Genomic DNA, 9,444 nt, shown 5'->3' on the forward strand with positions numbered 1-9,444 from the left:
TTTATTTAGTATTTTTATTGATTTCAGCGAGAGAAGAAGCAGGAGAGAGAGAGACAGGAACATGGATCTGTTCCAGTATGTGCCCTGACTGGGGATCAAATCAGCAACTCTGCACTTCAGGACAATGCTCTAACCAACTGAGCTATCCAGCCAGGACTAAAACAGCTATATTTTTGAATGGGCATGGCCAGATTTCAGTAAATAGACACTGAGATTTGAATTTCACCTAATATGTCATGAAATGTTATTCTTCTTGATTCTTTTCAAACATTAAATAATTATTAGTCATTGTTAGCACGAAAACTGTTGTCCAGTTGGATTTGGCCTAGACAGAGGTTGTTGGACCCTTGGCCTATCCTGATGGCAAGGAGAGTGTTCCTTCTTCAGATTAGTGCCCAGGCTCTCTGACACTCTTACTAGTCACTGAAAAAGTCCATCTGAAGACAGACAGGAAAACTTATAAATAATGCTACCCTCTCTGCAAGGTATCTGGCCTACCTTGTCCAGATAAGTTAACCTCTTTTCCTTGTAATGGTGTAAACTAGCAAAGTAGAGAGCTGTTTGTGTTCTTGTGCCCTGAAGTTCTGCTTCCTCCCTTCTTCTGTCTTCTTTTGACAATCTTGTGTTCACAAAGGCATTCAGGCAGTTGATAGACTCCCCCTAATTCTCCAGGGAATTCTCAGGGACAGAGAGAAGACACAATTAATGTAACTCTCTGTTATCATAGGTGAATAGGACACAGCCCCAGCCCCTTCCAGGGTCAGAGCTGAGAATGGCAATCTTGATTCCTTGGGCAGTCCTCAGAGGCATGTTATAATAGAGCAACTAGAGGCCATTTAAGGAGACTTGGCAGCTAATCTAACTGATGCTAGATCATATTTCCTGACTGAAGGAAGGAGGCTAAGAGTTTCGGTTAGTGGTGGGAGTCTGCATGCATATGTGTGTGTGTGTGTGTGTGTGTGTGTGTGTGTGTGTGTGTGAGTGTGAGAGAGAGAGAGAGAGAGAGAGAGAGAGAGAGATTTAAAAGAGGAACAAGATCTGCAGTTGCTTTTGCCATGAGCACACTGCTTTTTTGGAGCGATTCAGTTGTGTCCCATCTGAATAAGAAACAATGAATGACACCAGGCAACTTCATTGCATTAAATAAACTTGAAGGTCACTCCAGCTCTGACATTTTATGATTCTGATATTCCACTGATGTATTATTTTAGACATATGCAGCAACTAAAAATTCTACTTATTCTGTTCTTTCTATGACATTATTAAGCATTTTTAAAAGATAGCAATGACCTAGAATTAAAGAGTGTACCACTAAAATTGCAAAGGTAATGGTCAGGGAGTATGTTTTTAATTCTGAAGGATAAATTTTCATTTAAATTATTAAAAAGAATAAAAATGTTTGGCTTTTCACAGCGAGAAATATCTGCCACATTTTGGATTCCTTTGGCATAAGAATCTTATGAATACTGGGCTTCTAAAGCCCCCCCCCCCAAGTTACTTCTCTTCTAATTTCCTCAACCCCTAATGTCTGTGTTCCTGAACATAGCAGGAGCCTCTAATCTAATGTCCACATGCCTATGGGAAAACACATCTCTTTACCATTTTCATAATATACACCCACAGATACGTATTTCAAATACACTCACATCTGCTCCATACCCTAGAAATAATACCTTTTCTTTTTGTTCAAGCATGCAAACCTAAATATTCCAGCTGTTATTTTTATAAAATGCAGTAACTGGTGGAGCTCTTCCCCCACTCAGCACAAAAATTGCCCAGATGTTCATCAGACACAGCTGATGGCTGTTTTCAAATACAGCATTTACTGGTTCCACAGATTGTTCCCTTTTCTATAACTTTTCTTGAGCAAGGGCAGTGAACTCAAATCCAATAATCACTAGGCCTTGTTACCACGGCTGCACTCCATCAAGGAGAATAGAGGCTCCTCTATGATAATCAGGCCTTGAAAAGAGGAATCAATTTTCTAATTTGTCTTGCTGAAAACAGATGTAAAAGTTCCAGAAAGAATAGTATCCTGATAGATAGAAATCCTGCTTTCTGGTTTTGTTTCTCCTCTAAAATTTCACAATGACAGATTGTGAGCATAGCAGAATGAAAAACAGTATTGTAAAATAACATGTAGTGTTTGAAATAATGGGACTTATAGTTGCACAGTTTGGGGTTCGACCACTGATATAGCTACTTATCACTATATGATGATAGATGATTCAATTCAGCTTTCCATTCCTTGATTTCTTCATCATTGAAATAGGGGTGATTGTAGTACCTATTTATTTATTATTCATTCAGATGCAAGAAATAGAAAATTCTACTAAGCTGGCTTAAAAAATAAAAATTTGAATTGGCTTGTGTATCTCGAAGAACAGAGATGAAATTTTTGGGGGGGTTTGTTTAATTCGGTAAGGTCATCAAGAATACAACTCCATTTCTTCTTTCTATTTTCTCCCACTGTGGCACTTTACTCCAAGTTTGGCTTTCTTCATGGTGACAAAATGATTACAGCAATTTCAGGGTTCATGTACCCATACTATCATCCAGAATAAGACAAAAATCTCTTCAGTATCCTAAACAAGATCACATGCCCACCTTGATCTCAAGACTAAGCCCATGGCAGTAGAATGTTATTATTGGCTTAGGTCATCAGGGACCCACCTCTTAACTTGGAATTGAATTTAGATTTTGTAATAGTCAGATAGGTAGAACTCTGCTACAATAATAAGATATGGTGACATTCCAGAAGCTTAACACATGAAAGCTAATTTCTGATTTAAGTCCTATTCTCATTTTGATCAAACAATTCTCTTTTAATCCATAACTGGGAAACCTAGACTACCCTAGTTTCATGTCTTCTCTACCTTGTAGGTTGATACAGTGCCTTAGGAGGCTAACACAGAAGGGTAAAAGTAAGTCTCCATAAAACCCAAAGAAGAGATGGGTAAAAATCCTCTTTGGATCCTGTCTGGAGTCACAGTTGAAGAAGGAGGAGGAGGAAGAGGAGGAGGAGGAGGAGGAGGAGGAAGAAGAGGAGGAGGAGGAGGAGGAGGAGGAGGAGGAGGAGGAAGAGGAGGAGGAGGAGGAGGAGGAGGAGAAAAAAACCCCTCTAGTTTTCTACCTTGTAGCTTTTAAGGCTCCCCCTGAGTCATCTAGTATGTGGGAGGACGAGAACAAGGTTAGGTTAGGAATCAGACACGTAAATTATCATCATTTTCTTTTCTTTATTTTATTTATCATTTTAATTTATTGTGTTTACATAGCTTTAAGTGTCTCACCAAATATATCCCCCCACCCCCGTGTTTCCCTCGCCCCCCCATTTGCCCCCTCCCACCAATGCTTTCCCCCTTTCCCTCTAGGATTTGCTGTCCTGTTCTCTATAGTGCTGTGTTATGTATATATAATTTCACTAGTCTCTTTCCCTTCTTTGATCCCATCTTCTCTTCCACTTTTCCTCTGTCTGCTTTCTCTCTGGTCCCTTTGTTCCGGCCTCTGCCTCTCTTCCGTTCCTCAGTTCACATTGTACATTGGACTCCTCAAATGAGTGAGATCATATGATATTTTTCTTTCTCTGCCTGGCTTATTTCACTTAGCATAATAGGTTCCAGGCCCATCCATGTTGTCGCAAAAGGTAAGATTTCCTTCTTCCTCACGGCCACATAGTATTGCATAGTATATATGTACCACAGCTTTTTAATCCACTCACCCACTGAAGGACACTTGGGCTGTTTTCAGATCTTGGCTATTGTAAACAATGCTGCAATAAACATGGGGGTACATTTCTTCTTTTGAATCAGTGATTTGGTATTCATAGGATATATTCCTAAAATAGGGATAGCTGGGTCAAAGGGCAGTTTGATTTTTAATTTTTTGAGGAATCTTCATACTGTTTTCCACAGAGGCTGCACTAGTCTGCATTCCCACCAGCAGTGCAGGAGGGTTCCCTTTTCTCCACACCCTCTCCAACACTTATTATGCGTTGTTTTGCTACTGAGCGCCATACTGACAGGTGTGAAGTGGTTATCTCATTGTGGTTTTAATTTGAATTTCTCTAATGATTAGTGATGTTGAACATTTTTTCATCTGTATGTCCTATTTGCAGAAGTGTCTTTTCATTTCTTTTGCCCATTTTTTTTATTGGATTGTTTATCTTCCTGGTGTTGAGTTTTACAAGTTCTTTATAAATTTTGGTTATTAACCCCTTATCAGACGTATTGGCGAATATATTCTCCCATTGTGTGGGTTGTCTTTTTATTTTGTTAATGGTGTCTTTTGCTGTGCAAAAGCTTTTTAGTTTGATATAGTCCCATTTGTTCATCCTGTCCTTTATTTCACTTGCCCATGGAGATAAATCAGCAAAAATATTGCTACGAGAGATATCGGAGAGTTAACTGCCTATGTTTTCTTCCAAGATGTTTATGGTTTCATGACTTACATTTAAGTCTTTTATCCATTTTGAGTTTACTTTTGTGAATGGTGTAAGTTGGTGATCCAGTTTCATTTTTTTGCAAGTGCCTGTCCAATTTTCCCAACACCATTTGTTAAAGAGGCTGTCTTTGTCCATTGTATGCTCTTACCTCCTTTGTCAAATATCAATTGTCCATATAGGTGTGGGTTTATTTCTGGGTTTTCTGTTCTGATACATTGATCTGTATGCCTGTTCTTATGCCAGTACCAAGCTGTTTTGAGTACGATGGCCTCGTAGCATCACTTGATATCAAGAAGTGTGAAAACTCCACTTTATTCTTTTTTTTCTGGATTGCTGAGGCTATTTATGTCCTTTTCTGGTTCCATATGAATTTTTGGAATATTTGTTCTATATCTTTGAAGAATTTCATTGGTATTTTAATAGGAATTGCATTGAATTTATAAATTGCTTTGGGTAATATAAACATTTTAATGATGTTTATTCTTCCTATCCATGAACACAGTATATGCTTCCACTTGTTTGTATCTTCCTTGATTTCCTTTATCAATGTTTTATAATTTTCTGAGTACAAGTTTTTAACCTAGTGGTTCTCAAAGTATGCACCAGGGCGCATTGGTGCACCCTAGAAGATTTCCAGATGCGCCCTATGGTATTCTAGAGAAATATGTTCCTTTTTAGGACCAAAAAACTAACAGGGTTTTTGGAGTTTTTGGGGGGACAGAGGTATGGGGAATTGGCTGTAAGCTGAAAGTCTGCCCAACCTGCTGCTTCACTTGCCTGACTAGGTTTACAAAAGGCTGTTAAGCCATGGTGCTGGATTGTTTAGAGTAGCCCCTATGCTCCCCAGAAAGACTGGAGGCAAGTTTCTTCTATCCTTTGTTTGGTGTAAAGTTAAGATGATATGTATGGTGGGGATTTTCTTCACTCAACACAATTAAAGTAAAAAGAGAGGAATTCTTCAATTTATTGATGAGGAAATGAGAGTTTGCCTGTCAAATATATGCCCAAACATTGAAGAAATCGCTAAGACACATCAGGCTCATGTTTCTCATAAACACAAGAATGAAAAAACAACAGATTTGCACCGGAACACGCCGAATTTACTAAATTTACTAAATTTAATTTTTCAGAATTTACTAAATTTTATATATAGTGCACCTACAATTATTTTTAGGATTTTAAATGCGCCCCCAACTTCAAAAAGTTACAGAACCACTGCTTTAACCTCTTTGGTTAAATTTACTCTTAGGTACTTTATTTATTTATTTATTTATTTATTTATTTATTTATTTATTTATTTTGTGACAGAGATAGCGTCAGAGAGAGGACAGATAGGGACAGACAGACAGGAAGGGAGAGAGATGAGAAAATCAATTCTTTGTTGCAGCTCCTTAGTTGTTCATTGATTGCTTTCTTATATGTGCCTTGACTAGGGGGCTACAGCAGACTAAATGATCCCTTGCTCAAGCCAGCGACCTTGGCCTCAAGCTGGTGAGCTTTGCTCAAACCAGATGAGCCCACACTCAAGCTGGCAACCTCGGAGTCTCAAAGCTGGGTCCTCCACCTCCCAGTCCGATGCTCTATCCACTGCACTACCTCCTAGTCAGGTTTAGGTACTTTACTTTTTGTTGTTGCAATAGTGAAAGGGATTGTTTTCTTAATTTCTCTTTCGGACAGTTCATTGTTGGTGGATAAAAATGCCACTGATTTCTGAATATTGATTTTATATTCTGCCATCTTGCTGAATTCATTTATCAGTTCCAGTAGTTTTTTGACTGAGAATTTACGGTTTTGTATGTACAGTATCATATCATCAGCAAATAAGGATAGTTTTACTTCTTTCCAATTTGGATATGTTTTATCTCTTCTTCTTGTCTGAGTAAAAGGCGAAAGATTTATGCGACCTGAAGAGAAACCAGAGTATCTTCTTCTTGTCTGATTGCTGTGACTAGGACTTCCAGAAATACGTTGAATAAGAGTGGTGAAAGGGGGTACCCCTGCCTTGTTCCTGATCTTAGGGGATTTCTTTTAATTTTTTCCCATTGATTATGATGTTGGCTTTGGGTCTGTCATAGATGGCCTTTATCATGTTGATGTATGATTCCTGTACCCCACTTTGCTGAGAGTTTTGATCATAAATGGATACTAGATTTTATCAATGCTTTTTCTGCATCTATTGAAATTATCATATGATTTTTATCCTTTCTTTTGTTTATGTGTTGAATCACATTGATTGATTTTTGAATATTGTACCAGCCTTGTCTCCTCAGAATAAATCCCACCTGATCATGATGTATAATTTTTTTCATGTATTGCTGGATCCAGTTTGCTAATATTTTGTTGAGAATTTTAGCATCTAAGTTCATCAGGGACATTGGTTTATAGTTTTCACTCTTTGTGGTGTCTTTGCCTGGTTTTAGAATCAGTATTATGCTTGCCTCATAAAGGAGTTTGGAAGTCTTCCGTCCTCTTGAGTTTTCTGAAATAGCTTGAGAAGAATAGGAGTTAGTTCTTCTTTGAATATTTGGTAAGATTTGCCTGTGAAGCCATCTGGCCCAGGACTTTTGTTTGTTGGAAGTTTTTTGATAACTATTTCAATCTCATTTGATGAATCGATCTGTTTGGGTTTTCTGATTCTTCTTTATTGATTTTTGAAAGATTATATGTTTTGAGGAATTTGTTCATTTCACCTAGGTTGTCTAATTTTATGGCATACAGTTCTTCATCATATTTTCTTACAATCCTTTTTTATTTTTATTTTATTTTTTGTATTTTTCTGAAGTTGGAAACAGGGAGTCAGTCAGACAGACTCCCACATGTGCCCGACTGGGACCCACCCAGCATGCCCACCAGGGGGCGATGCTCTGCCCATCTGGGGCATTGCTCTGTTGCAACCAGAGCCATTTTAGCTCCTGAGGCAGAGGCCACAGAGCCATCCTCAGTGCCCGGGCCAACTTTGCTCCAATGGAGCCTTGGCTGCGGGAGGGGAAGAGAGAGACAGAGAGGAAGGAGAGGGCGAGGGGTGGAGAAGCAGATGGGTGCTTCTCCTGTGTGCCCTGGCCGGGAATCGAACCTGGGACTCCTGCATGCCAGGCCAACGCTCTACCACTGAGCCAACCAGCCAGGGCTTTCTTACAATCCTTTGTATTTCTGTTGTGTCCATTGTTACTTCTTCTGTCTCATTTTTAATTTTATTTATTTCAGTCCTCTCTCTTTTTTCTTGGTGAGTTTGGTTAAAGGTTCATCTATCGTGTTTACCTTTTCAAAGAACCAGCTCTTGGTTTCATTGATCCTCTGTGTTGTATTTTTAGCCTCTATGTCATTTATTCTCACTCTGATCTTTAGTATTTCCATTCTACTACTTTCTATGGGCTTTACTTACTGTTCTTTTCCTAGTTCTTTTAGATACAGGGTTAAATTGTTTATTTGATATTTTCCTAGTTTCTTAAGGTATGCCTGTAGTGCTATGCACTTCCCTCTCAGGACTGATTTTGCTGTGTCCCATAAATTTTGAGTTGTTGTATGTTTGTTTGTTTTGATTTCTTTCAAGGAAAATTATGATTTCTTCCTTGATCTCATTGTTAACTCATTTGTTATTTAATAATGTGCTATTTAGTTTCCAAGTTTTTGAGTGTTTTTCAGTTGTAGTTGATTTCTAGTTTCATGCCATTGTAATCTGAGAAGATGCTTGATATGATTTCAATCTTCTTAAATTTATGGAGACTCCTTTTGTGTCCTAACATGTGGTCTATCCTAGAAAACATACCACAAGCACTTGAAAAAAATGTATATCTGCTGCTTTAAGTTCTGAAGATATCTATTAAATCCAGTTGATCTAGTGTGTCCTTTAAGTCTGCTGGGGGGGGGGGTTTGTTGTTGTTGTTGTTAATTTTCTTTCTTTCTTTCTATCCAGTGAGGTTAATGGGGTATTAAAATCTCCTACTATTATAGTATTGCTGTTGATCTCACCCTTTATGTCCATCAAAATCTGCTTTATGTATTTAGGTGCTCCTATATTAGGTGCATAGATATTTATAATGGTTATAACTTCCTGTTGGATTGCTCCCTTTATCATTATGTGTTGACCTCTTTATCCCTTACTATAGTCTTTGTTTAAAGTCTACTTTATCAGGAATAAGTATTGATACCTCAGCTTTTTTTTTTTCCATTTCCATTTGCATGAAATATTTTTTTCCATCCCTTTACTTTCAATGTGTATCTTTTGTTTTGAGGTGGGTTTCTTGTAGAAAGCATATGTATGGGTCCTGTTTTCTTATCCACACAGCTACCCAATGTCTTTTTTTTTTTTTTTTTTTTGCATTTTTCTGAAGCTGGAAAATGGGAGGCAGTCAGAAAGACTCCCGCATGCACCTGACCAGGATCCACCCGGCATGCCCACCAGGGGGCGATGCTCTGCCCCTCTGGGGCATTGCTCTGTTGCATCCAGAGCCAACCTAGCACCTGAGGCAGAGGCCACAGAGCCATCCTTAGTGCCCGGGCCATCTTTGCTCCAATGGAGCCTTGGCTGGGGGAGGGGAAGAGAGAGACAGAGAGGAAGGAGAGGGAGAGGGGTGGAGAAGCAGATGGGTGCTTCTCCTGTGTGCCCTGACCGGGAATCGAAACCAGGACTCCTGCATGCCAGGCCGACGCTCTATCACTGAGCCAACCAGCCAGGGCCCCAATGTCTTTTGATTGGAGCATTTAATCCATTTACATTTAAGGTTATTATTGATATATAGTTGTTTGTTGCCATTTTTTTAAAATCTACATTTCTCTTTTACTAGATTATTTCCCCCTTTGTTCTGTTTACAGCAGGCCCCTTAACATTTCTTATAGCATTGGTTTGGTTGTAATAAATTCCTTTAGTTTTTTTTTTTTTTTTGGTCTGGGAAGCATTTTATTTTTCCTTCAATTTTAAATAATAGCCTTGCTGGATAGAGAAGTCTTGGTTGTAGGCTCTTGTTTTGCATTATTTGAATATTTTTTGCCATTCCCTTCTGGCC

The 9,444-nt window shown here is 38.7% G+C and overlaps 1 non-coding gene across 1 annotated transcript; it reads left to right on the top strand.

Moving 5' to 3' along the window:
- The first annotated feature begins 2,872 nt into the window (after positions 1-2,872).
- On the top strand, positions 2,873-2,994 carry LOC136327584 (small nucleolar RNA SNORA26). The gene has a single exon (XR_010729771.1). It is a non-coding gene; the product is annotated as a small nucleolar RNA SNORA26 (small nucleolar RNA).
- Positions 2,995-9,444: the final 6,450 nt, after the last annotated feature.

This window comes from Saccopteryx bilineata, chromosome 2 (genome assembly GCF_036850765.1).
Source record: "Saccopteryx bilineata isolate mSacBil1 chromosome 2, mSacBil1_pri_phased_curated, whole genome shotgun sequence".
Classification (NCBI taxonomy): Eukaryota; Metazoa; Chordata; class Mammalia; order Chiroptera; family Emballonuridae; genus Saccopteryx; species Saccopteryx bilineata.